The 26,879-nt window shown below is 46.1% G+C and overlaps 1 long non-coding RNA gene and 2 pseudogenes across 1 annotated transcript; 2 read left to right on the top strand and 1 right to left on the bottom strand.

The window, feature by feature from the left end:
• Positions 1 to 9,936: 9,936 nt before the first annotated feature.
• On the bottom strand, positions 9,937 to 13,460 carry LOC119822660 (annotated as a pseudogene).
• Positions 13,461 to 15,273: 1,813 nt separating this feature from the next.
• Positions 15,274 to 20,481, top strand: LOC119822240. The gene is made up of 3 exons (XR_005286751.1): positions 15,274 to 15,467; positions 17,390 to 17,477; positions 20,337 to 20,481. It is a non-coding gene; the product is annotated as an uncharacterized LOC119822240 (long non-coding RNA).
• A 3,202-nt stretch (positions 20,482 to 23,683) lies between these two features.
• Positions 23,684 to 26,104, top strand: LOC119822664 (annotated as a pseudogene).
• The last annotated feature ends 775 nt before the right edge of the window (positions 26,105 to 26,879 follow it).

Genomic DNA, 26,879 nt, shown 5'->3' with positions numbered 1-26,879 from the left:
GTGTATATAGGTGGTATCTAATATAGCTATATGTCATATTTTCCTTACCTCTTCTTCTGTTGATGGATATGTGATGTTTGTGAACCGTGCCACAATAAATACATGGGCAAGAATCTATGACGTGTAAGCTTGGGGACCTCTGGGTAAATATCCAGAAGTGGTATAGGTGGGTCATATTTATGTTAGTTTTTGAGAAATATCCATATTAGTGCCTGGACTAATATGTTGGTAAGTAGTGTATAAGGGTTTTCTTTCTTGGCATTTTCGCTAGCATTTCTGTTTAGCTTTTTAAATTACATATATTCATTTAGTGTGTGTGCACAGAAAAGAACATGCATGCCACAGTGCATACAAAGTCAGAGCCACTATGTGGGTCCTGAGGACTAAATGCATGTCATCAGACTTGGTGGCAAACAACTTTAGTTTTGGAACCATTTTGGTAGGCTGTTGTTTGTTTTCTTGTATTTTTAATTTTTATTTTTATGTGTATAAATGTTTTGCCTACATATATGTCTGTGCACCACATGTATGCTTGGTACCCATAAAAGCCAGATAGGGCATCAGATCCTCTGGAATTGGAGTTACAGATGGTTCTGAACCACCAGGTGGATGCTGGGAATTGAACTGGGGTCCTCTGGAAGAGCATCCAGTGCTCTTACCTGCTGAGCCATCTCTCCAGCCCTGGTTTGTTTTCTTCATGATCACCATTCTAACTGGGGTAAGATGAGATCTCAATGTAGCTTTTCATTTTCATGTCCCTGGTGTTTAGTGATAGTGACCATTTCTGTATGTTTACTTGACCATTTATACTTTATCACTTGAGAACCATCATTTTATTAATTAGCTCATTTTTATTGTATTGCTTGATTTCTTGGTGTTTAGTCTTTTTGAGTGCTTTATCTACTTTAGATATTAATCTCCTTTCTGAAGTATAGTTGACAAAGATACTTTTTCTTGTTCTGTGGACTTAACTTTATATTTCCTTAGCAGTGCAGGTGTTTCTGATTTCAAGCAGTACCATTTGCCAATGTGTGTGTGTGTGTGTGTGTGTGTGTGTGTGTGTGTATGTGTGTCCATCCGTGTGTATGTGTATGGGTGTGTGCATCTGTGTGCAGTTCAGAGGACAACCTCAGGTGCCATTACTCGGGAACTGTCCACATTGATTTTTGAGACAGGGTCTCTTACTAGCCTGGGACAAAGCAGAGGCTGGTCTGGCTGATCTCTGCCTCCCCAGTGCTGGGATTATGAACCTATGCTGCCAAATCTGGCTCCTCCCACTCCCCAACCTCATGGGCTCTGGGGATCTAGCTCAGCTCCTTATCTGTTGCAGGAGATTTGCTTGTATTGTTGCTCCAAAACTCTCAGTGCGGTTAAACCTTGGTTCAGCAGGCTGGAATAAACCGTAGGGTTTTCTGGTGGACCCAGATGAAGACTAGAGAAGAGAGAAGTAAGGAGAGGCTTGGGAAGAACTGTGGCCTTTTACATCTGGGAAGGTGGAGAGGAGGGTCAGTTGAACATTTTCTGTGTTGCTCTGTGAAACTAAAGGTACCCAAAGAAGTGAAATTTGGCAAATGGATGTACTTCATTTTGCAGAGTTTGGAACATTAAAGTATGTGCACCATACCATAGATATATATTCAGGATTTCAATGGGCAACTGCTTGAGTTCTGAAAAGGCTGATTCTATAATCACACATTTATTAGAAGTTATGGCCATCATGTGGATACCTATGCAAATTAAGACTGACAGTGCTCCAACATATGTCTCTAGTAAAATGAAACAGTTTTTTGCTTATTATACTATAAAGCATGTTATAGGTATACCACACAATCCCACAGGGCAGGCAGTTATAGAAAGCTCCAATCCAACTCTAGTAGAGATGCTTAATAAACAGAAAGGGGTAATTAAGACCCCCAGAGACAGATTGCACAATGCTCTATGAACTTTAAAATTTTTGAATGCTAATGAGAAAGGAACTACAGCTGTGGAGAAACGTCGGATGACAGAAAAATCTGCTGAATTAAATCAGCTTCTATATGTTAAAGATGTGTTGACCTCAAAATGGAAACCAGGACATGTGTTACACTGGGGAAGAGGTTTTACTTTTATTTCCACTGGAGAAGGAAAGCTATGGATACCATCAAGACCGATAAAGATTAGATCCAATGGGAGAGCCCTCTTGTTTAGGAGAGGCAGTAGTCATGAAACAGCATGGCCAGTCATCTGAATTAGCTGACAAGACTAACAAAGGCCTTTCATTTCATCAGACTTAACCTGCCATAAAGGGAAACTCCCCAGAGTTACGGAGGGTTTGTTTTTATCTTTCCAGGAGAATGAAAGCATCCAGGTAAAGAATCTAAAGACCACTGGACAAAGAAGACATCAGAAAAAGAAGGATGAATCTTTCAGAGAAAATGTCCCAAGAAAAAGAGTATATTGGCTTAATGGTATAGCACATTTTCAACAAGAAAAAATTTGATAAATTTTCCCAAATCTTTGTTTCTGCTGTTCTCTACAGACATTTCAGGGAAATGGCCTTTTTGTAGCCCCAGTCCATTTAAAAATTAAAGCTGACTTTAGAGTTGGGGTGTGGCTCGGTCCTTCTCTAAACCCAAGCATGCTTGTTAAAGGAAAAATCCAAAATCTCTGTTTCATGTCAGAAGAGTCACGTGATATGGGACGAAAGAAAACCCAAATGAAGGGACTATTCTATTGCCACTAATCTCATAATCCTTTGATTTTAGTTTGACTTTTAAATTTAAAACTTTTCTTAAGGTATAAATATTGACTCAAAATTTATAAGGTTGATGCATACATATTTAAACTTTTTGTCATGATACTAATGGTCATATAGAGTACTACATAATTCTAGAAATAGACTTAATGTAAATCTATCTATGATTTTGAGCCTAAAACAGGTAATTAGGAATTAGGCTTGTGTATCTCAGGTGTATTTAATAGATTGTGGTTTTTTATTCTCTCTGAGATCTGCTGCATATGACATTTAAAATGTTTAAATTTTCTGCAGTGAACCATGACGCTAACAGTGACCTTTGAATTCTAAAAGAGTAAAGGGGCCCCACAACGATGATTCCTCCTGATTGTCGTAATGCCACTAAGCTGACAAACACTACTCGCAGATGAGCTTTGGACTGCAAACTGCTCAGGGCAATTTCAAGGCAGTCAGCTAAGATGGTCCAGCATCAGAGACTCCTCCAGCCAGGCCTTCAGATGAGCCTTGCGTTTTCCCATCACACTGAGACTAGACAACAGTAACACAGCCTGCTTTCTCAGGACTTGATCTTTTTTTTCTTAGCATGAAGGTTTACTTATGATAAGTTATTTCAGAGGCAGAAGTGACAGTCAAATCAGACTTGAGATTGGAGTGTCTTCCATCAACTAAACAGAGTCTATCTGAACTGTGTTCATTTATGTTTGCTTATTCAGCAAGCACTGCCACAAACATACAATGAGTACAAAGATGTTGGCATCCAGTGCATCAGCCAACCAGGCTCAGAACACTCCCGTCTTTAGTGACTCACCCTGGACAGTTAGCTGCCTGCTTCAGATGTTGTCACCAATGACACTTAAAACCCTCCACACCCCTCTGAATTAGACATGTTGACTGGAAATAATACCTTGTGGAAACACAGAGTTACTAAGGTTAGCATGGGAAAGTACTTTGAAAATCATTACTTTCTCCTCTCTGGCAAGCATGGACACATGAACTATCTTATAATGTATACAAGTGCATCCTCTCTGGCAAGCATGGACACATGCTTATCTTATAATGTATACAAGCACATCAAGGTCATTGGAACAACAGTCATACTTTATTTTTAATTATTTATTTTAACAAATTTATTTCCTTTCAAATCCTAAAAAAATATTTAAAAGTTTTTTATTTTATATACCAACCATAGTTCCCCCCTTCCCTCCTCCCACTCTCTGCCACCTTCTCCCCACCACCCCAGCCCTCCATCCAATACTCAGAATGGGTAAGGCCTTCCTTGGGGAGTCTACAAAGTCTAACAAATCAAGTTGAGGCAGGATCAAGCTTCCTCCCAGCTGTATCATGACTGAGCAAGGTATCTCTCCATAGGGAATGGGCTCTACAAAGCCAGGTCATACAATGAGAATAAATCCTGGTCCCACTGCCAGTGGCCCCACAGACTGCCCAAGCCATAGAACCCACATTCAGAGGATCTAGTTCTGTCCTATGCAGGTTCCCCAGTTATCAGTCCAGAGCCAGTGACCTTCCACTAGCTCAGATCAGTTGTCTCTGTGGGTTTCCCCATCATAACCTTGACCCTTTGCTCATTTACAAGGACTTGATCTTTATTTCAGTATTCTGAGTCCCCTAAAAGATGCCATCACACCCAGACAAGAAGATGTAATTGTAAGAACACGACACCCAGATTCCCAAGAGTTGGGGTGGGTGGGTATGGGTAGTTCGGTGGCTGTTTGTCTTCATTTGGTGCGTTGGTTACAAGTTGTTATTGCTCATGGTCAGGGAGGAAGCTAAGCAAAGGAGATTAGATTCAGGGATCTTGTTCTGAAATGAAAAGGGGAGATATGGGAATGACAGAATAAAAGAGGGAGATTATTGGATCTACTATCTAAACTAAAAAAACCAACTACTAGTTTCAAATATTTTACATTGATATGGATTTTTGTATATTGGTACAAATTTAAGGTTATTTTTGTTATACTGTATATAAGTTTCTGCTCTTGTTTAAGTTATTGTACCTATGCATCTCATTTAAAAATATAATATGAAGGTCAAGTTCTTGAAGGCTATTTAGGATAATAAAGAAAGATAGTTTAGTAAGTAGTCACATTTAATAGATAAACATACAGTCATGTTAGGTATGTTTTCAAAGTCAAACAGAGATATGTTTTAGATAGATAGGTGGTCTTCAGAGCCCTATAGAATATGGCATTTAAAATGTTTTAATACCAAAAGGCTTTTCATGACAATGAGACACGTCTGCTCCTGGCAGCAACAATTTACTGCAAAAAAAGGATGATGGGCACTGAAGGACCTCCATATGGAGCTTTCTTTCATTGTGGCAAAGTTAGTCACTGGGCAGAAAAGTTGCCCTTGCCTCAACTGCTGATATCATGGTGTCTAAATTGGACCAGCAGGACACAAAAGAAGGCAGCTGCTGAACTTTGCCAAGATAAGAGAGAACAGTCCTTCAAAATTCCTGCTTCACAGAAAAGTCTGTTAGAAAAAGTCTAGGCTGAATATGGAAGCTCCAATATTGCAGAGGAACCTTGGGTGACTGTGCAGACAGCCAGATGTCTCTGTCATTGCTGTAGTTTTGGAAGTTTGTTTGCTCTGCACTTCCCATTTACTCTGGTTATATTGTAATCCTTCTTGGGACTCTGATGGGATTGAAGACAAGATATGTTTACAGTTTTCCTTAGTTATGACAGAAAGTAAATTAGGTACAAAACTTTGCATTTATCAAGAGAAGATAGATAATACAATATTTTCTCTGAATTTTCCAAATACAAACAGACTGAACATTGAGAATATAATTCTTATCTGATAATTGATCATACTCTATATAGTTTTACTATGTGAGAGTTAAAACGTTTCCTTTTTATTTAGACAAAAGGGTTGGAAATGTGGGAGATTTGTTTGTATTGTCACTTTGAAGCTGCCAATGGAACTAAACCTTGATTAAGAGAGCAGAGTGCACATTCAGCTGGCCGGGAATAAACCATAGAGTTTTCTGGTGGGCCCAGATGAAGATAGAGAGACACGGGGAGGAATAATGAGGGGCTTGGAGAGATTGGGCCTTTTAGATCTGGGAAAGTAGAGAGGAGGGTCAGCTGAACCTTTTCTCTGTCACTCTGTGGATCTGTCATGTTTTACCCTAATATCTGACTCCACTGCTTTATTTATTAATAGAACAATAAAAGAAGCTGCTATCTGTATCCTCTCAAGGCAAACATTTTACCAGCCGAGCTATCTCCAGCCAGTCTGCTCACACTGCATGAGGCTGTTCAGGATCTGACTACCCGCTTCCTGTGAGTCCGCTCAGACAATCCCTGCTTGTGTTGACCTTTTGCAGTGTTTCTTCCTCTCCCTGCCCCCAACTGTTTGAGTTCTTACACCGAGGTCTTTGATCCATTTGGGCTATTTCTGCATAAGGGAGAGGACTCGGCTTTCAGTTTCTCTTTGTGGATATGCAGTTTTGCTGGTGCCATTTGTTTTGAAGTTGACTTTCTTCCAAGTGTGCTTTTCAGTACCTTTGTCAGAATTCGGGGGGCTACAGAAGCATGATTTTATACCTGGACAGTCTGTCTGCTTCCACTGAGTGTGTTTCTGTGCCAATGCCACACTGGTTTTCTTGCTTTGGCTTTGCAGTAGACCCTGAAGAAGATGTGGCCATCCCTCCCGTGGTTTTCTTCTCTCTTGCTATTTCTTATCTCTTTATGGCCTTTGGTGCCTCCATGTACATTTTAGGATTTTTTTCCTATTTCTGAGAAGAATGGTATTGGAATTTTGACGAGAACGCTATTGAATGGTTGAAATTTGCTTGTGTTTCTGGCACTTTCGACTAAAAGGTTACGACGAAAAATAATGCGAATGATTATACTAACATTGCTATAGGGAAGTAGGATAACAATAAATAAAAGAATAAAATCAAGAGAGTTGTGTATGTTCACTCAAACTCAGGTCCAGTGAAGAGCAAACACACAGATGCTTCCATTAAACATGTAGGAAATGATGCCTCAGGGCCACAGGCACTGAGCGCTGATGATACTGTAGGAGTGACCTGCTGTCCTTCCAGGCTATGAACCCAGCAAATATCTAGGTCTTCGCCATGGACGGAAGACTGGGGAAGCGGTCTTTTCTGTTGTGAGTGGAGGTGATCTTCAAATAGAGAGGCTGATCCAGGGTATTCAGAGTCTGCCTACCTACCTCTCTGTGTGGGGATCCCTGCAAACACTACAGCCAGCTGTGCCAGCTGTGCCATGACTGAGGTTGTCAGGAAAGAATCGGTTAAGCATGGCTAAAACTAGACTGGTTCAAACTGACTCTAACTCCTGGTAGTTCAGTTTTGGTATATTTAAGCACAGCACAGATTTGGAAAAAAGTTTCGTTGTGACAATTATGACAACAAAGCTTAAGGCGTGGCCACATCAAAACTCCTTTGCAAAGTACCTGTGACCTGTTCTGCAAGAATAGGCTCTGGGGCTGGAGAGATGGCTCAGAGCACTGGCCGTTCTTTCTGAGGAACTGAGTTCAATTCCCAACAGCCACATGGCAGCTTAAAACTGTCTGTAATTCCTGTTCCAGGGGATCAACACCCTCACAAAGGCGTACATGTGGGCAAAACACCAATGCACATAAAATACAAATAAGCAAATTATGTCTATTGACTGACAATGCTCGGAGTGTGGGGGTTCAGGTGAGGCCTAGCTCTATAGACAGCAAATGATCACCAGGCTATAAAGAGCATGCTCACCAGCCTTCGGCGTAGAAACCAGGTGAGATCCCTTTTGCTGAAGAGAAAAGCCTGCCTATATAACATTCTTTCTTTACTGCTTCCTGTGAGCAGGAGGTGGACATGGTGCTCTCTGCATATCAGGGCACTCTCTTGCTGGAAATCACCATTCCCATTTCCTTAGGAGTGTGGACTCAGTGTTGTGGATGTTCCATGGAACCCCTCATTCCTGGCCCTTGTGGGGTCTCCTCCACTGTACATAAGCAGTCTTTCTTTAAACTCTGTTGTGTGTACATATGACCATGGCTGTAACCACCGCTGCCCTTTATTTCCCTGTTTCTTTCTTTTGGATGCTGGTTGGAGCTTAAGTATTTTCCTCTGGAGCCGGGCGGTGGTGGCACAAGCCTTTAATCCCAGCAATTGGGAGGTAGAGGCAGGCAGATCTCTGTGAGTTCCAGACCAGCTTGTCAAAATTATTCTCAAGATTAAAAAAACCAAAACCCAAACCAACGAACATCAAGAAAACAAAACGAAACTAACCGCCCATAAAAACAAAACTAAAAAAAGTTCTTAATGATTTTGATTCACACTCCACGTGTAAACATCCATTTGTAGAAAAAAGACATAAAAAGTTCCTGTCATTATCAATTAGAGGGTAGGTTAATTGCCGGATAATAAATGTAAAAGAAGAGTTACTCAGAAAAACAGACTCACGTCACCCTATTGCAGTGAATTCAATTAAGGTGGCAATTGTGGGGAGTGTGGTAGATCATATGGCATTAAACGAATTGGGCTTTTTGTCTCTCTGGAGACACACAGGACAGAAAACAGCAGAGGTGACATAAGAGGGTTGTGAGCCTGTTTCCTATCTATCTCAAAAGTAGGAAGTAGGGTGGTGGTGTATATCAGTCGGCTTCATGTAGCATAAACACCATGACACCAAAAGAAACTCGGGAGGAAAGGGTTTGTTTACCTTACAACTTACAGTCCACTAAGAAGAGAAGCCAGGGCAGGAAACTGAGACAGGACCTGAGGCAGAGACCCAGGGGTGACTCTGCTTGCAGTGAGCTGGGCCCTTGCACATCAGTCATAATCAGGAAAATGCCCGACAGACATGCCTCCAGCCAGTTCAACGATGGAGGCCTTTTCTTCGTTGAGGGTCTTCACATTCAACTTTTTCTGCATCAGGTTGACAAAAAACACAGCAACAAAGCCCAGCCAAGACACAGCAGGCACAGAAGTGCGGGAACGGCAGTGCGGGCACACCATGGGCAATGTCAGAGCGGGCACAGAAGCAGGCATAGGCACATTTGTTCCTGTAGAAATGGCCGGAAGAAGCAGGAATTTGCATTCCTATCTCATGGGTTTCCTGCCTCCTGATAATAAATTTCTCTGCTGATGCAGTGGGCCAGATGAAGTCAAAATGAAAAATATGACAATAGGTTTATTTGAGCAAAGTAACTCCCAGGCGAGTGTTCTCTGGTCCCAGAGATTGAGGCCTGAGAAGTTGCACCTCCGAGCTAAAGCAGGGAGACTTTATAGGTTGTAGGTGAAGGGCGATGATGTGTTCACCACAAGCTGGGTTTGTGCCCAAGTATGGTCAAAAGCTGACAGCTTAGGTGGGGATTTGGGCTGCTGGTGGCAACAGGCAAGGAAGCTGCATAGTTGCCAAGAATGTGGAAGTGGAAGGGAAAGAGACAAAGCCAGTAAGCAGCCTTCATCCATGGTCTCTGCTTCAGTTCCTGCCTCCAGGTTTGAACCTCGGCTTTGCTCATTGATGGATGGTGAAGTGTAGTAGAAAACAAACCCAGCCTCCACAAGTTAGTATCAGTCATGGCGTTTATCACAGCAGTGGAATCCAAACTAGGAAAGACCCCAAATGAGACTAGATCCCTCATCTCTTTCAGTCCCTTAAGGGAGCCTCCCATTGACCATCACAATAAAGACCAGTATTTCCTGAGGGTCTAATTCTCTACACTGGTGTAACCACACTAGAGGATTCCAGCCAGGGCTTGTTAAGATTAAACCCTTCTGGTCCTGACTGAAGGCAGGTTTTGCTGTGAGGCTACTCTACCTTGAGACCAAAGCAGGCTTGTTCCCAGCCATCCATCCCAGAAGGCTGTCCATGTCACCCCTGACAGATAAGCAGGGTCACAGCACTGACAAGAGTCAGAGGTCACCTTCAAGAGCAGATTTAGAGCTGCGGGTGGCTCTAACAGATGTGATAATTCAAATGGACTTGACAGACATCTATAGAACATTCCATCCAAACAGAAAAGAAAACACCTTCTCAGCACCTCATGGAATCTTCTCAAAAATTGAGCACATACTAGGTAACAAAGCAAACCTCAAAAGATACAAAAATTTTGACACACCCATGTATCTTATCGGATCTCCATGGCTTAAAATTAGAATTCAACAGCAATGCTGATTCCAGAAAGCCCACAAACACATGGAAATTAAACAATGCTCACCAGCCCCAGGTCTCCTTGCCTGCCAGTTTGCTGGATGAAAGCAGGCTATATGGATTCCGGTAGGGGCTCCAGGAGGTGCGGTAATCCTTTGGGGGCTGCCCCAACAGTGACACCCCAGGTGTCGTTGGCAGGGGGCACACTGTCCTTCCTGAGGTCTCTAACTAAGACTAGAGCCTCAGAGCCTCACAGGGGCTGCAGGTGGAATGAGCTGGGATGCTGGGGGATGCAGACTCATGGGCTCCTGGTCACCCCAGAAGGGCCCAGCAGTGGTAGTAGTAAGGGTTGTGGCTTCCCTCAGCGGGTGGCAGTTCTGGAGCCAGCCCCACCACCTGCAGACAGCTCCAGAAGGAGGGAATTGACAGGTTGGGCCCCAGCCTCAGGGTACCCAGAGGTGAGTCTCCCAGGATCCCAGGCTTCTTTTGGCTCTGGGTGTGCAGGGCTAACTGGAGCAGTGCAGTGGACAGGGCAGGTCTGCTGAGCCATGCCATGACAGGGGGCGCACCCAAAAGGCCCTGCTGGACACTGGCACCTCACGCAGCAGAGGACTGAGCAGCAGCTGGAGGGAGGCAGATGGGTCCAGATTGTCCAACAGCTGCAGGATGTTTGGCTCAGGCAGGAGTCCCTCGCGTCGATTGAGAGCCGTGGCCTGGGCAGCAATGAGTGCTGCCATCGTGCTGCGGCCAGGAGGACCTGGAGCACAGAAGGACACACGAAGGTGACTGCCACCCAGGGCCAGGCCATCAGCCTGCTGTTGTGCAGCCTCTGCCATCTCTGCTGTCTCATACCCCAGTACTGCAAAGTCCTTCAGCTGCCCACGCTGGCCACATGGCAGCTGACAGAAGTTGGGGGTATAGACCGCTGACGGCCTGGCGAGGGCATCCACATCCGGGTGGCAAGTGGTCCACACAGAGGCACGGGAGTGCAACAAGGCTGGGGCAGCTGCCCAGCATCTGTGTGATGCACATACAGTGTGCGGTGGCCCCAGTGGCTTGCCCAGCAAATCAGACTTGGCCCTGGCAGCCAAGTCTTTCTTCATGTACTCTGCAAAGCCATAGCCCTTAGAGTGGCCTGTGTGCTCGCTGTACCCTAGGAAGCAGCGCTCCAGGTTGCCAAAGGGCCGCACCAGCTCCTCACACTGTGCCTGGGTCAGGCTGGGTGGCAGCTTTGCCACACACGACAGAGCATCGGTAGGCTACAGCTGAACTGACAGCTCCCACTCTCGAAGGCGGCTCTGGTGGAAGGCCTTGATGACAGCTTCAGCCTGCTCCCCATTCAGCAGGGTCACGAAAGCTGTATTTGTATTTGTCCACCAACAGTACTTGAGTTCGCAGTCGCTCAGAAGTTCGTGTACCTCCTGGTTGGTCATGTCCCCTGGGAGACCCCAGATCAGTATCTTGGTGGCAGTTAGGGAACTGGCACTCAGTCTGTTCCAGGCGTTTCCGGATCTCTTCCGGATCCAAGGACAGCAGCTCTTGTTCAGGTGCTCATCCGTAGGCAGTCCACAAAGTTTCATCTTTTGCCACTGCCTCCGGGTTGAGCGGAGGCCAGTAAGTCAAGAACTTTAAATCTTTGAAGAAAGAAATTGAAGAAGACACTAGAAGGTGGAGAGATGTCCCATGCTTTTGGGTAGGCAGAATTAACATTGTAAAAATGGCAATCTTACCAATAGCAATCTACAGATTCAAAGCAATGTCTATCAAAATCCCAGCAAACTTCTTCACAGATCTTGAAAGAACAATATTCAACCTCATATGGAAAAGCAAAAAATCCAGGATAACCAAAAGAATCCTGTTCAATAAAGGAACTCGTGAAGGCCTCACAATCCCTGACTTCAAACTCTACTACAGAGCTACAATACTGCAAACAGCCTGGTATTGGCATGGGGACAGACAGGAGGACTAATGGAACTGAATCAAAGACCTGGATGTCAATCCACACATCTACAAACACCTGATTTTTGACAAAGAAGTAAAAATATAAAATGGATAAAAGAAAGCATATTCAACAAGTGGTGCTGGCATAACTGAATATCAATATGCAGAAGAATGAAAATAGATCTATATCTATCCCATGCACAAAGCTCAAATCCAGAAAGATCAAAGACCTCAACATAAAATGAACCACACTGAATCTCATAGAAGACAAAGTGGGAAATACACTTGAACACATTGACACAGGAGACCACTTCCTAAATAGAACCCAAGTAGCACAAACACTGAGAGCAACACTTAATATATGGGACCTCCGGAAACTGAGAAGCTTCTATAAAGCAGAGAACATGCATGGTCAACAAGACAAAATGGCAAGATACAGACTGGGAAAAGATCATCACCAACTCCCCCCCCCCCATCAGACAGAGGGCTGTTCTCCAAAGTATATAGAGAACTCAAGAAATTGGTCATCAAAAGAACAAATATTCCAGTAAAAAATGTGGTACGGACCTAAACAGAGAACTCTCAACAGATGAATCTAAAATGGCTGAAAGACACTTAAGGAAATGGTCAACATCCTTAGCCTTCAGACAAATGCAAATGAAAATATCTCTGATGTCATATCTTACACCTTTCAGAATGGCCAAGATCAAAGCACTAATGACAGCGTATTCTGGAGAGGATAAATGGTCGGGTAAATGGTACACTCCTGCATTGCTGGTAGGAGTGTAAGCTGGTAAAGCTACCCTGGGTATGAGTATGGTGATTTCTCTGAAAATTAGAAAACAACCTTCCTCAGCAGTACAACTTTTGGATATATATCCAAAGAATAATCAATCATAAAACAAGGGCATGTGCTCAACTATGTTCATAGCAATATTGTTCGTCATGGCCAGAACTTGGAAACAACCTAAATGACCCTCGAATAAGAAATGGATGAGGAAAATATGGTACATTTACACAATGGAATACTACACAGAAGAAAAAAATAGTGGCATCTTGAAATTTGCAGGCAAATGGATGAATGTAGAAAGCATCATATTGAATGAGGTAACCAAGACCCAGAAAGACAAATACCATATGCACTCCCTCATGAGTGGACATAAAGCAAAGAAAACCGAGCCAATCATTCACAACCAGAGAACTTAGACAACAAAGACGACCCTAAGAATGCCACACGTGGATCTAATGTACATGGCAAGTAGAAAAAGACAAATCTCCTGAGTACATTGGGAGCATGGGGGTCATGGGAGAGGGTAGAGGGGAGGGGTGAGATGGGAACAGAGGGGAGAAGAATATACAGCTCACTAAAAACGATAAATAATTGAAAAAAAGTAGAGCTGGCAGTGGACAGCTGATCTTGTGGCTTGGTCTTGTGTTCGACTGGCAGGACAAACAGGCAGTGGAGACATTTGCAGAAGGTGGGGTGTGGCTGTGAGGGATTGCAGGTCAGAGGGTGACAACAATGAGAGCCTTAGCAGTAGGAGATAGCTCAGTGCAGGTGGCAATGGCTGGTATTTCTGAGGCACAAGATCGTAAAGGCCTGGAACTAGGACAGCACCAACTGTACCAGGGTTTAGAATCCACATGGACAGAGACACAAAACAGAACTAAAATCGTCAAAGGGGCCATGAGAGCTAAAGGAGTGTAACCACACTCAGAAAAGCTACGTGGGAGTTGCCCTAGCTCTGAGGTCTGCTCTGAATTTTCATTTGCATTCTCAACTATTTTGGTTGTTATTTAGTTTATTGTGAGAGGATTTTCCCCTCTACTTTCTCTAAAATGTTGGCCCAGAACATCAGGTGGAAGAAACCACATGTGCCTCCTCCTTCAGGGGTGCGGATTCCAGGACCACTGATGGATTATTTTCCTCTCATCACTTTGAACATATCAACCCACTGCCCGCTGGGGTCCTAGTTTTCTGTCTGGTGGGAAATTGGATGAAGAGTTTATGGAGAAAATGTGACAACGTCTATTCCTCTCAGCCCGGTGGAACTTAGTCACTTGCCCTGGAGTGTCCCTGGAAACAGAGCATTGCCACCACATCCCAGAGTCAGTGAGAGGCTACCATGTTATTCTGATCAATCTGAGTCTACTAAAAAAGGAACTGCTTTGAGGATGGATGTGATGGGCTCCATGAGCCAAAAGTCATGACAGCATGTTAGGGTCTGTGAGAAGTGGATCATGCTCCCATCCACTAATAGATGGTGTCAGTGTGTGCCAGTAGGATTTTGTCAACTTGACACCAGCTGGAGTAATCTGAGGGAGAAGGAACTTAACTATCTAATAGGTAAGCCTATGGAGAATATCAATTAGTGATGTATGTCCCTGGGCTGTAGGTCAAGGCTGTATATCTAAAATAAGCTGGCTTAGAGAGTCAAGGAGAGCAAGTCAGTAAGTGGCTTTACTCCATGGTATCTGCTTTGGTTCCTGCCTCGAGGTTCTTGTCTTGACTTCCTGCCCTGACTTCCACTCATGGTAGCTTCTGATAGGAAAGGGAAAGGGAAGTAAACCTTCCTATCTCAAGTCGTTTTGGGTCATGATGTTTCTTCACAGTAAGAGAAAGCAAGTATACAGTGTCCCTACCCAGTGAAGGACAACATCCAGAGCCTGTTATAATTCAAATGATTCCACCTACTATGATTATTAAAGTGGAAAGGGTTTCTATTTGGGTTTGGATGTTTAATACCCAAGGAAGGATCCTGTGTTTGGACACTGATCCCTAGCAAGTGGCCATGTTTCAAAGTTGTGGACAACCTGGTAAATAAACCCAGAAGGAAAAGGTAGGTCATGGGGTGTTGTAGAATACTATTTTAAGGTGTGTGACTACTGTTTAGGTTGCACTTGTTGAACTCTGTGAAGCTGGGATGCTTTGCCTGTCTAAAACACCTGGTGGGCTAATGAAGATTTTAATGGCCAAATGTAAGGCAGGAGAAAGGATAGGTTGGTCAGTCACACAGAGAGTATAAATGGAAGGAGAAATCCTAGAGGAAGGAACAGAGAAAGAGCAAGAAAACAAGGAGTGGAGGATGCTAGGGGAAGCTATCCAGTTACCCAGCCACTGAGTAATAATCAAAGTTAGATACACAGAGTTTAAAAAAAGGAAAAAGCTCAGAGCCAGAGGCAAAGGAGGAAAGGATAATTCAAAGATAAGAAAAGCTGGCAAGGAACAAGCACAGCTAAGGTTAGGCATTGTAAGGAAGAAGAAGCTACTGTGTGTAATTTAACTGGGAGCTGGTTGTCAGGACCAAAAAGAAGGAAAGAATGAAAATAACAGACACGATGAACAAAAAAGGGGGACACAGTGAATGCTACTTTGATGTAACCATCAGTCCCCTATATCCCAACTGACCAGTGCAGCCTTTCTGTACTTAGGGACGGAATGTGAAAAAAACCAGTATCTGAGCCAAGCCATGATTGGTCCATTTCTTGCTCTGACCTCACAATGACAGAACCCTGTTGCCTAACAACTCTGGCTGAGGCTGCCTCCTCTCCTTCCAGTACAGAGGCTGATCGTCAGTTGAAACTTGGTGATTTAGACAGAAGTGAGCTGGTTCCACTTGGTGGATATTCATGAACTGTTGAATCTGAACACTGTGAGTTTCCTTCTGAGGTCACAGATTTGGGGTTCAGAGGTTTGGGTTTCCAGGATTTAAAATAATCCTCTCTTCCTTTCTTTCTTCCTCGGTCTGGGGTATAATTTGGGGCAATTTTTATTATCTGCATTAATTAGGTGTTCACTCTGTTTTAATCTTTAGTTTTAATATTTTCTCTGGGTTCATTCCTTCATTCACCATTTATAAACGTTTGTTTATATTGACTCTACAACATGAGTATTCTCACAGTGACATTTACCTACACGCACATGGAAAGCTTGGACCACATTCCCCTGATCTCACTGCCTCCTGCCCACCCCTTCCAAGTCCCTTGGTGTTCTCGCTTTTTCACTCAGCCAGTTACTGTCCGAGTCCAGGCCAAGTCATGTGGACTCCCGTCCAGAGGACTGACAGGCACACTGGATGGTGTCCTAAAGAAGGCCACCAATGTCTGTCTGTCTGCCTGTGCTCTAGCAGAAAGCCTCCTCCAAAGTGGTTATCTTAGGATCTTCCTGGCAGTTCAAAGTCAGGCCTGCAGAGGGCCAGAGGTAAGAGTTAGAGGCCATTTTGTGATGCTGATTATGGAACAGGGCAGCTGAAAATGATTCAAGAACAGAAAATGTGAAAGTCTAAAAAGAACCTGTTCTTGGAGGAAGAGAGGAACTTTCCTTGGTGGGACATAGCACACCCGGTCCCTCCACCATCTTCTGTCCTTCTGTGTGCCTGAAACTGACCTTTCGTGGGACGTTTTCTTTCGCTAGCAGGGGGCAGGGCGATTGCAGTACTAAAGCTGGGGTGTTATCAGGCACAGCAGAGGTGGGGGCAATAATCATTTGGAAGCAAAGGATCAGTTCTGCTGGCCAATGACCTCAAGGAACATGTTCTGGAACAAAACTAGCTAGTGCTGGGATGTTCTGCCCAGCACTCCAGAGACCCACCCCACATACCTGTCCTTTTGGAAAAACAGGGGGACATTTTGTTGACAAGGACCGTCTTTATCTGATTATCAGTCACAAGCCTGGGCTAGAGGAAAACTCTTTCGTCTCATCTTTTCTTTCTTTTTCCAGACAGGGATCCTCTCAGTGTGGCTCTGGCTGTTATGGAACTTGGTTTGTAGACCAGGCTGGCCTCGACCTCACAGAGAGCTGCTAGCCAGTAACTAAGTGTGTAATGTGTGCACATGTGATGCCTTAGGGGTGCGAACGTTCTATTGACAGAGAACGTCCTGCTTGAGCTCTCGTAAACTTCCATCCATTTTCTTTGGCTTATGCCCCATAGCTGGTTCTGGGCGGGTCCTGTGAGGTCCATTTAAAGTGTAAATCTGTTGACTACTTACTTAAGCGGGGTGATGGCAGCATAGCTTCAAGAACACAAAAAGGCTGATCGCAGCCCTCAAGCCTCAGCCTCAGGTGTTGATGTCACACTCATGGACACCCTTGTGTCCATGCCCCGTGTCTCACAGCAAAGGTTACTTTTGAAGCACTGGGACCCTCAATCATGTACAACACAAAAGCAGTCCTTGCTCTTCTGTTTGCTTTTGCTTTTTGGTTTGGTGAGAGAGGGTCTCCTGTAGCACAGGCTGGCCTCAAGACCACTGTGGAGCCAAAGATGACCTGAACTGCTGGTCCTCCTGCCTCAACTTTCCTAGCTTTAATAATTGCCATGTGCCGGGCCACAGTGACGCATGCCCTTAATCCCAGCAATCGGGAGGCAGAGGCAGCTGAAGCTCTGTGACTTTGAGGCCAGCCTGGTCTACAGAGCGAGTTCCAGGACAGCCATGATTGTGAAACAGTGAAACCCGTCCCGACAAACCAATCAAAAAAGCAAGTGCTCACCTTTATGAGACTTTTCCTGTTTTCTGTCAGTTTAATGGCCTAACCTATATCTACCTGTATTTTAATTCCTATCTATCTTCTCCCTAGGGCCCGACGGTCAACACCTCACTGCATAGGCTGAGGCCTAGCGGGATTTCTGGTCGCGCCGGGACCAGCTTGGCCACAGCCACCAAATGTAAGTTTTAACTAAGCCTCCTTTGTTCTATTTACCAATAAAGACTTGGGAGTCAGATGTTGGGGTGATAACCTGCTAGCTCAGAGAGGCCAAGAAGCAACCAATCTACTTTCCTATTTGGACAGAGACGCAGCAAGAAAAGCATCTCTTCACGCCCCCCAAACCAAAAAGACTGCGAATCGCTAAGTGCCCCCCCTACACCTTCCTGTGCATCCCTCTCTTCCTACTGCCGGCTACTTTGTTCTTCCTTGGCTAATTCTTGTCAACTAGTTGCTCACTCCATCCCCTGAGTTTTTTTCTTTTCTTTTCTTCTTTTAATTCAATTTGTGGAGACACATGGATAGGCACGCCTTGCAGAGTGAGGTTGGATATTTATTTATTGGGTATGGAAGGGAAGGGGAAAGAGGAGAAGAGCAGAGAGGCAGGGAGAGACAGAAGCAGAAGTGGGGAAAGGAATAGTGGGGAGAATGGAGCAAGGCAGATGCTGCCTCTTTGGGAGGAGAGACAAAAAGGGCCACGTTCCCTGAGTTTTGAATCGATTTTATTAACACACTCTCAAGATTTTCAGAGCATGATCAAATATCCCACTCCTGACTTTCCCATTGACATCCTATATAATGTGTATCAGATGACCCTGAAGGACTCTTTGTTGTTTTTTTTCTCTGTGTATTTATGCATTTTCTGGCTTGATTTATGAGCTTACTTATTCATAATTTTTTAACTGTCTGTTTATTTTGTGGGTGTAATGGAAGGAATTCAAGAAATTCTCTGTGTAGCTCTTGCCTTCCTGGAACTCACTCTGTAGATATGGCTAGCCTCAAACTAAAAGATCATCTGCTTTGCCTTCTGAGTGTTGGGATTAAGCACATGTGCTACCACAGACTGGTAGTTTTTATTTTTTAAGTGGTGCTTCTTGGGGAGATAATTTTTAATATTATTATTTTATGTGTATGAGTCTTTTGTTTTCATGTCTGTGTGTGCACCATGAGCCTCGCACCTGTGGAGGTCACAAGTGGGAGACAGATTAGCTAGAACTAGAGTAACAACAGATTGTGAGCACCATGTGTGTTGGGCATTGAACCAGGTTTCTCTGACAGAGCAGGTGGTGCTGTTAAAGACTAACTCATCTCTCCAGAACCTCTGTCTTGAGTTTCACTTTTTCATTTACTTTTGTTATGTGTTCCTTGTTCCGTTTCTCTTTTCTCATTTCAAGCTTTCCTTGTTATGGCATGCCTTATTGTAGGAACAATTGAGTCCTGGCAATCGCAGGAACATCTCTAATGCATTCTGACCACTTGATCATGTGATTTCCCCATGATGCTATGCTTTCTTCTCACACTACCTCCTCCACATTCCTAGGAGCCCCCTCTTATGTTGAGGACCTCCTCCTGCTCCCAAGTGCCACATATGAGAGAAGAAAAGTGACCCATTAGAAGGACTGGCTTTCCCGTGTAGAGCGATCTTCTCCAGTGACAACCATGTTCTCGAGAGCCCCACTGTGTCATCCTTCTCTATGGCCGTCCTTCTGTATGACTGTGGCACTCTTGCCTTTAATTCTGTTTCAATGTTGTGTTGTCAGGCTAAATATGTAGAGCTCTCCCTGCAAGGATCCTTGTGAGCATATTTTAACCATGAAGTATGGCCTGGCTTATGTGAATTTGGTGAAAAGATTCAAGTAGTATTATTGAGGACGTTTACATCTATGTTCATCATGGAAATAGCCTCTATTTTTCTTCATTATGTTGTCCTGGTTTTGGCATGAATGTGTTTGGAACTGCTAAGTTCCTTTCTATTTGGTGGAGTATTGAGGAGCACTGACATTTGTTTTCAAGAGATTGGAAGCATTCCTCAGTAGGTTTGCCTGGTCGTGGGCTTTCCTATTCAGATTCTTTCCTCATAAATATTTCAATCTTGTTCTTTATCATATCTTCTTAGTTGAATTTATATCAAGAAGTTTCCCAATTCCATCCACATTTTCCAGTCCATGAGAAGGACTCTCAGGGTTTTCAAAAACAGATTTCTTTGGGGATGGGTGGGTTAGCCTGGAGAGACGGCCCAACACTTAGGAGCATGTAGTCTTCTCACAGAAGACCTAGGTCTGCCTCACAGCAATCCCATGACATCATAACTTCCTGAAGTGCCCCACCTAGGGGATCTGTTACCCTCTTATGTCCTTCCAGGTCATAGAAATGAAATTATACAAAAGACTTATATCATTATTTAAAAGTCTATGTAGTACATGACAGTGTACATGTCGGTGAACTCAAGTGTGTGTGTGTGTGTGTGTGTGTGTGTGTGTGTGTGTGTGTGTGTGTGTATGCCCTTGCCATCATCCACACATGTGTTTGGATGCCCTCAGAAGTCAGAGGTGTAGGATCTCCTAGAACTGGAGTCAGTGATCCACCTGACCTGAGTCCTGAGAACCAAACACAGGTCCTCTGCCAGAATAGTAAACCTTCTGACCTCCTGAGCCATCTCCCCACCAAGAAACTCTAGGTTTGGGGATTTTCTGTTGTCTCATCAACTTCTCTTGCATATGATTTTATTAGTATCTCCTCTCTCAAAGAGTGTTCAGCTCAAGTAAGAGGATGATTCTCCTTCCCAATAAGTGGCTCATAGCTTCTGCGACCCTTGGTTTCATTCTCTCAGTTTCTGGGTGAATCCGGCCAACCTGATCTGTGGTATGTTCTGCTGTCCACTGCTTTGGAGGGTACTTCCTTCCATTCCTGAGCACTACGTACCTGGTTAGGTTTCCTAAAATATATGTGACTCTTTTTCTCTTTGGAATGTAGGAATTCATAGTGATAAACATTCTCATTGGTGTGATTTTAACTGTTTAAAGTTCCCATTGTATTTCAGCGAGAACCTGGCCATGGAGCAGGGCAGAGAGACCCTCTACTGTGACGAGAAGACATTTACCAGTGTATATCAAATGATGACCACACTGGGACGAGGAACCTTTGCCACAGTCAAACTGGCCTTCCATATGCCCACTGTCAGCTACGTGGCTGTGAAGATTCTTTCAAACGTGAAGGGGTACTCCACCCACAACAACGAGGTTGATATAATGAGATCCCTCGTTCATCTGCATATAATCAAGTTCATTCAGGAGATCCAGACAGAGGATATGACATATCTCATAATGGATTACGCCTCTAAGGGGGACCTGTTGCATCAGATTCGCAAACCAGGAGGCTTACGGGAGTGCGAGGCTCGAAAACTCTTTACTCAGGTACTGCAGGCAGTGAAGTACTGCCAGGACAACTGGATCGTCCACAGGGACATTAAGGCAAATAACATCTTGATCGACGCCTCTGGGAATGCCAAGCTCTGTGATTTTGGCCTTGCGGTGAAAGTCGTCCCTGGCACAAAACTAAAGAATCCCTGCGGCACTCTGGCCTACTGTGCCCCGGAACTCTTCGGAGTGGAGCCTTATGATGGCTATGCCAGCGATGTTTGGAACTTAGGCGTACTCCTCTACTATATGGTGGCCAGGCACGTGCCGTTCCAAGCGAGCTCTTCTGCGGGCTTGAGGCGCCAAATTTTGGCAGCAAACTTCAGCGTTCCTGCTCATGTCCCACTTGATATTTACAACGTAATCTGGAAATCCTCATGATCAACCCCGACAGGAGGCCCACCATCAGCCAAATCCTGACGCGCCCCATGATCATGGACAGCCAGGCATGGGCATCCATCCAGAGTCTCCCAGGCACCCCAAGCCCTAGCATTGTCAGCACCATGGCAGGTGTGGGGTACCAACCTGAAGGAGTGATTGAGTGTCTAGAAGCCCAAAAATTTAATCAGGCGATGGCCAGATACCTGAGTCGGCAACACCAGGCACCCGCGGGAGACTGCTGCCATCACAGGGGGAAAACCACAAAACCCATGGAGACAGGCCTTATCCTCAACCTGGCCAATCTTCACATTTTTTCTGGTACTCTCGGAAGAGCTGCTGAACCTACTCTGCCAACCGTCATCGTGCCATCTGAGCCCCAGAAGAAAGAAGATAAGAATTCCAGGCAGGGTGGCAGAAGGCATAGCGTGCCTGCCACCCTGTGCTGCCCGCCTAGGAGGATCCACCTTGCCCACCTATCCCACCTGCGCTGACCTGTGGCTGATTCCATCATGAACAGCAGCCTGGAGACCAGCAAGAGTTTTTCGCAGTCAAACATCGGGTTGTGTGGCAGCCTGACGGCAAGTGCCCAGCCATCCTGCTCTCTGTACCACCCTCTTGGGGCAGACCACAATGAGGCTGCAAATGATGCAGAGAAACTCTGGATCTCGCTGGGGATGGCTCTGCGTGTAACCCCCAAAGGCCCCTCCCTTGGGGACACACTACAGGAAGAGACCATCATGGAACTGACCACCAGACAGGAAGGGGCCATATCCCATGGTCAGCCCCAGGATGCTGGGCCAGCTTCCTCCCCAAACCAGAGGCATCACCGCTGGAAGGGGGTGAAAAAAACCATTGTAAATTGTCTCAGACACCTATGTTGCTGCCTGCCTCCTGCAGAGAGGAACCATGCCTCCCATGAGAACCAGGCTCCACAGTCAGGGGATCCTAGAGGCACCCACAGAACCTGGTGAGCGCTTTTCTCACTTCATCTGATTTGTCCTTTTCCTCCTGTCCTTTGTGTTACATGATGCCTGTGTCCACTCGTAGCACACCGTGAGGGTAACAACCTGTCACTTCGGAAAGATCAGGTGTCCCCTGAAGTGTGACCTCAGGCTTGTTGAGCAACAGGGGGACAGCAGAGATGCTGTGCCAGGCAGGGAGAGGTTGGGGAAGGTGTAAGGAGGCAAAGATTCCTTGGAGCACCAGTCATGTACTTGGGCACTGCAGGGCAGTGTGCTGAGTCTTGTGTGTTTTGAAGGCACTAAGAGTCTCCTTCCTGTGCTTTTCTCTTTGAAGCCCTGAAGAGGTCAAGCCCCAGCTCCGTGGCTTCTGAGCCACGGGTTGGGGATTGATCTGGATGAGTTTCTGACAGCCCCTCTGGGGACCCAGGCCAGATGCCCAGGACACCGGCTGGCCACAGGCCCCTCCTGCAGAGGAAGAGCTGTCCACCCCAGAGAACATCTATCTCTCCAGGTAAAATCCCAGGCAGGAAGGGTAGGCTTCCCACAGGGTCTAGCTCAGTGTGGAGGGCTGAGGTGCAAAGGTGCCCTAGGCTGTCTCGTGGAACAATAGCGCCTTGCCCTCTCCCCCTGCCTGTGGAAACATCAGAAGTGTCGCTCTGGGTAGTGACTGTCCTTTGCCCCATGTTTCTTGGCAGAGAACACAGTCTTCTCCATGGGGTGACTCTTCTCTCCCCCAAGGAGTGTATTCCTAGTCAGCCTGCCCTAAGCTGGCTTGCCAGGTTGAGAATGTGTCCTGTAAGCAGCCCTGTAGGACCGACTCCTCTAGAGGCCAGGCTCCTGCAAGAACCTTTAGCAGGAATCCCCACAAGTCATCCCAGCAAGTTCCATTGCTTGAGTCCTCAGACCCAAAGCTTGGGAAAATCTGAGCTGGGGAGTGAATGACTCCAGGGCAGCAGAGTCCCCCCCCCTCCACCAATTCTGCCTTCCAGCTACTCACCTCCTGTCTCTGCCTGCTTGCTCCTTCAAGGCCACCATTCCCAGAATGACAACTGGCTCCTGCACTTACCACCATGTGCCACACCCTGAGGGACTGGTAGGTGTCAGATTAGAAGAGTGAAACCCAAAAACTTAATGAGGGGTCAGCAACCTGCTGTGCCTCCTGCCTGCCTGAGTCTGCCTGAGTCTGCACTGGGCAGTGACATTCTTTTTTCTTTTTCTTTTTTTTTTTTTTTTTTTTTGGTTTTTCGAGACAGGGTTTCCCTGTAGTTTCTAGAGCCTGTCCTGGAACTAGCTCTTGTAGACCAGGCTGGCCTCGAACTCAGAGATCCGCCTACCTCTGGCTCCCGAGTGCTCAGATTAAAGGTGTGCGCCACCACCGCCAGGCTTGGGCAGTGAAATTCCTTAAGAAGGCTTCTGTTTTTCTCGTCCAAGCCACAGTCGCATTGGTAAAATCTCATCTCGTGTTCTTTCTGCCTAGACCGTGTCAACCTGTAGACAGCATGAGATCCAGAGAAGACTGTGGGACTGGTGTGGTGGTCCATCTCTCCAGCTGTCTTCCTAATTAGAACCATCCTGGGTATCTTCTATATTCAAGAATGTGTCCCGAGCATTCAGCGCAGGTCATTGGGATGGCGGGTACCCCGGACTCCAGTGCCACTCGGTTCTCCTGCCCCCCCACCAGTTTTATAGCAATGTCTCCAGACTCGGATCCCCCTCATTTCTCCTTGCAGGTGCTGATTTTTCCAGATACAGAAGTGTGGCTTATCTGAGCTCCTGCAGACTTTGCCCCACAGTGGTGAGTGGTCACTCCCACTCCAACCGCTGGGAGTATCCCCCCCCCACACACCCTAGAAACTGAACCCACCTCACACTGTGAACCTAGAACTGTAGACAGCCTTTCTGACAATGGAGAATCAGCCTCATTCTGTCTAGCCCAGGCTGGTTTCTTAAGTCCCAGCATCCTCTAGCCTCAGTTTCTTGAGTTCTGGAACTACAAGTGGTGTCACATATTCTTCTGTTTTGAAGAATCTTTGTTTCTTTGTTTCTTTTCTTTTTCAAGACAGGGTTTCTCTGCAGCTTTGTTGTCTGTCCTGATGTCCTGGAACTAGCTCTTTTACACCAGGCTGCCCCTCAAATCACATGCCCCCCGAGTGCTAGTGCTAGTATTAAAGGAAAATTAAAGGAAAAAAAAAAAGGCAAGCGCAGCCACAGCCGCCTGGCTTTGTTTTGGAGAATCTTAACATCCTATGCAATATTTAAACTCGGATCTTTTTGCTTCTACCTCCCAAGTGCAGATACTGAGCCCAATTTCATACAATGCTGTGATTAAATCCAGGGCCCATCCATAATGTGTACAAACTCAATGTCTGAGCCTCCTCCCCTACCTGCCTGCCTCAAACATTATTTAGCCATTAATGATGGGGATTAGGTTTAATCTCAGCACTCAGAAGACTGAGGCAGGAAAATGGTAGGCTTCACGGCCAGCATGAGATAGGGGGTACAAGCTAGCCTCACACACAGAGGGTCTGTCTCAAGAAACAGTCAGGAGCCAGGTGGAGACCGGTCTTGATGGTGCAGCACTTGGGAGGCAAAGGCTGGTATACCTCCGAGTTTCCCGCCAGCCTGTTCTACAGAGTGAGTTCCAGGACAGCCAGGGCAGAAACCCTGTCTCCAAAACCAAAAACTAAAAGTGAAGCAAGCAAGCCAGTAACGGTGGCACATGTCTGTTTGCAGTACCTGGGAGGTGATGCAGGCTGATCAGGAGTTCTAGGCCTCACACAAACCCCACACAGAAGTTAGTTAGTTGAAACAAAACTCAGGGCTCTAGCACTGAGCTGCATGCACCCTAGCCTAGAAAAGTTGCTTCTAGCCCCGGCCTCCCGCTTTGCAAAAATCTAGCCAGTCTCTGCCTTCTCCCTTTCTTTCCTCATCCTCAAGGGTCAGCGTGTGCCTCTCTCTGGCTCAAAGACTGTTAAGCGCAAACTGGATGGCAAGAGGTGCCGATTCTGGGTCCTTACCGGCAGCCCTCAGGCTGTAGAAGCCACCTTGCTGGCATTGTCAAGAGGCAGAAGGAAGACTCACTTGCGCTCCGGGCCCCCATGGGAGCGTAAGGATCATGGAGGGTCTTCAAGAGTATCGTAACTCTCGTAACTCTCGTGTCCCCCTGCAGCCCGTTCCCACAAGCCTGCCACCTCAGATCCCTGCCGGCCTGTGGCCTCGGTTCTCTCCCTTTGGAGGCAGCCCTTTGGTCACAGGGCCTGGGTCAGTCATGGCTCTGAGGTCACCCACTTCAGGGAAGAGGAAAAGGAAAAGTCACAGAGGCCTCAGACATTCAGGAGGCAGTCAACGGGCATGGGGCCATGGAGGTGGACACAGCCTGGAGTGGCCTAGAAATGAGGAAGAAGAAGAAAAAGAAGCATCATGTGGGTAAGGTAGAGATGCTGGAGGCTGAGACCCTAGGGTCCATGGCAGAGATGGCAGAGCCCATGGGACTGCCATTCCCATCTGCCAGCAGCAGCAAGAAGAGGAAGAGCAAGTCCACGGCAGCAGAGATGTTCCAACCAGAAGAGGAACTGAGACCCATGGAATCTGTGTTGGACACAGAGCCTCCTGATGGGACCATCCAGTCCCCCACCAAGAAGAGAAGGAGGCAGAAGGAGGCTGAAGGGATGCAAGCAGTGTTGCCATCATGGCTGACTCAGCCACAGATCTCTGTGGAACCCCAGGAGGAAGCCATCCCACTGTCCCCCACAAAGAAGAGGAGAAAAGAAAAGAGGCAGAATTTGGTGATGGAGCCAGATATGGAGCTCCCTGGAGTGACCACAGAGCCAGAACTTTCAGAACATGGGTTTCAGGCTGAGGCAGCTCCTTTGTCTCCCAAGAAGACCAAGAAGAAAGAAAAGGAAAAGTGGCTAGGTAAGATGCTGGCCTCGGGGGCAGAGGTGGCAAAAGCTGCACTTGCAGCTAACTTTGAGCCCCAGGTGGCTTCAGAACCCAGCAAGAAGAAAGAGAAAGGACAGAAGGTGATAGATTTCCCCTGTCTGAGATGACTGACCCAAGAGAATCCGAGAATCCTGAGGCTGGAGCAATTCAAGGATCCACAAACAAGAAGAAGGAAGAGAAAGAGGAGGACGAGGAGGAGGAGGAGGAGATGGAGGAGGACGAGGAGGAGGAGGAGGACGAGGAGAAGGAGGAGGAGGAGGAAGAGGAGGAGGAGGATAAAGAAGAGGACAAGGAAGAGGAGGAGGAATCAGGAAAGTGGGGTGTAAGGCACCATTCCTCACTGAGAGATGTCTCCCACAGGACAGGAGTAAAAGCAGAGGAGCCCTACTAACATTCTGGGGAAAGTGAGGAAAGAACAGAGCTGAGGTGGCCCAGGAAGGCTGTCAGAAACCAGCTGCTGGTAGTCCCCTCAGGCAAACATGTCAGCACATCCAGCAGGAGCCTGGGCCTGGAAAAGGCTTTATTGCTACACTGGAGCCTCAGTGGCAGCGGGTCACTGGGGCATTTTGAAGAAGGGTTCATGGAGGACGTCAAAGAGCCTGCAAGCCTAAAAACAGGGGAGAAGAGCTTCTCATTAAAGGCTGTCTGCAAAAAAAAAAAAAAAAAAAAAAAGTTCCCTAAGTATTCCCCCACTGGAAGAACACATTCCTGGCTCTTAATCTGCTGTCTCTGAGCAACCCAATCTGAGAATAACAGAGTATCTTACTCCACTCTGGGGTGGGAAGAGCACCGCAGAACCCCATGTTTCCCAGCCCATCATCAAGGGGTCCTTTACTGGCCTCAGCCACTGTACCAGGCTGAATGACTCAAAGTGAGGAGAAC

This window comes from Arvicola amphibius, chromosome 9, assembly GCF_903992535.2.
Source record: "Arvicola amphibius chromosome 9, mArvAmp1.2, whole genome shotgun sequence".
NCBI lineage: Eukaryota > Metazoa > Chordata > Mammalia > Rodentia > Cricetidae > Arvicola > Arvicola amphibius.
Note: the sequence above shows the minus strand (reverse complement) of the source record. Positions and strands in the feature narration are given on the sequence as shown.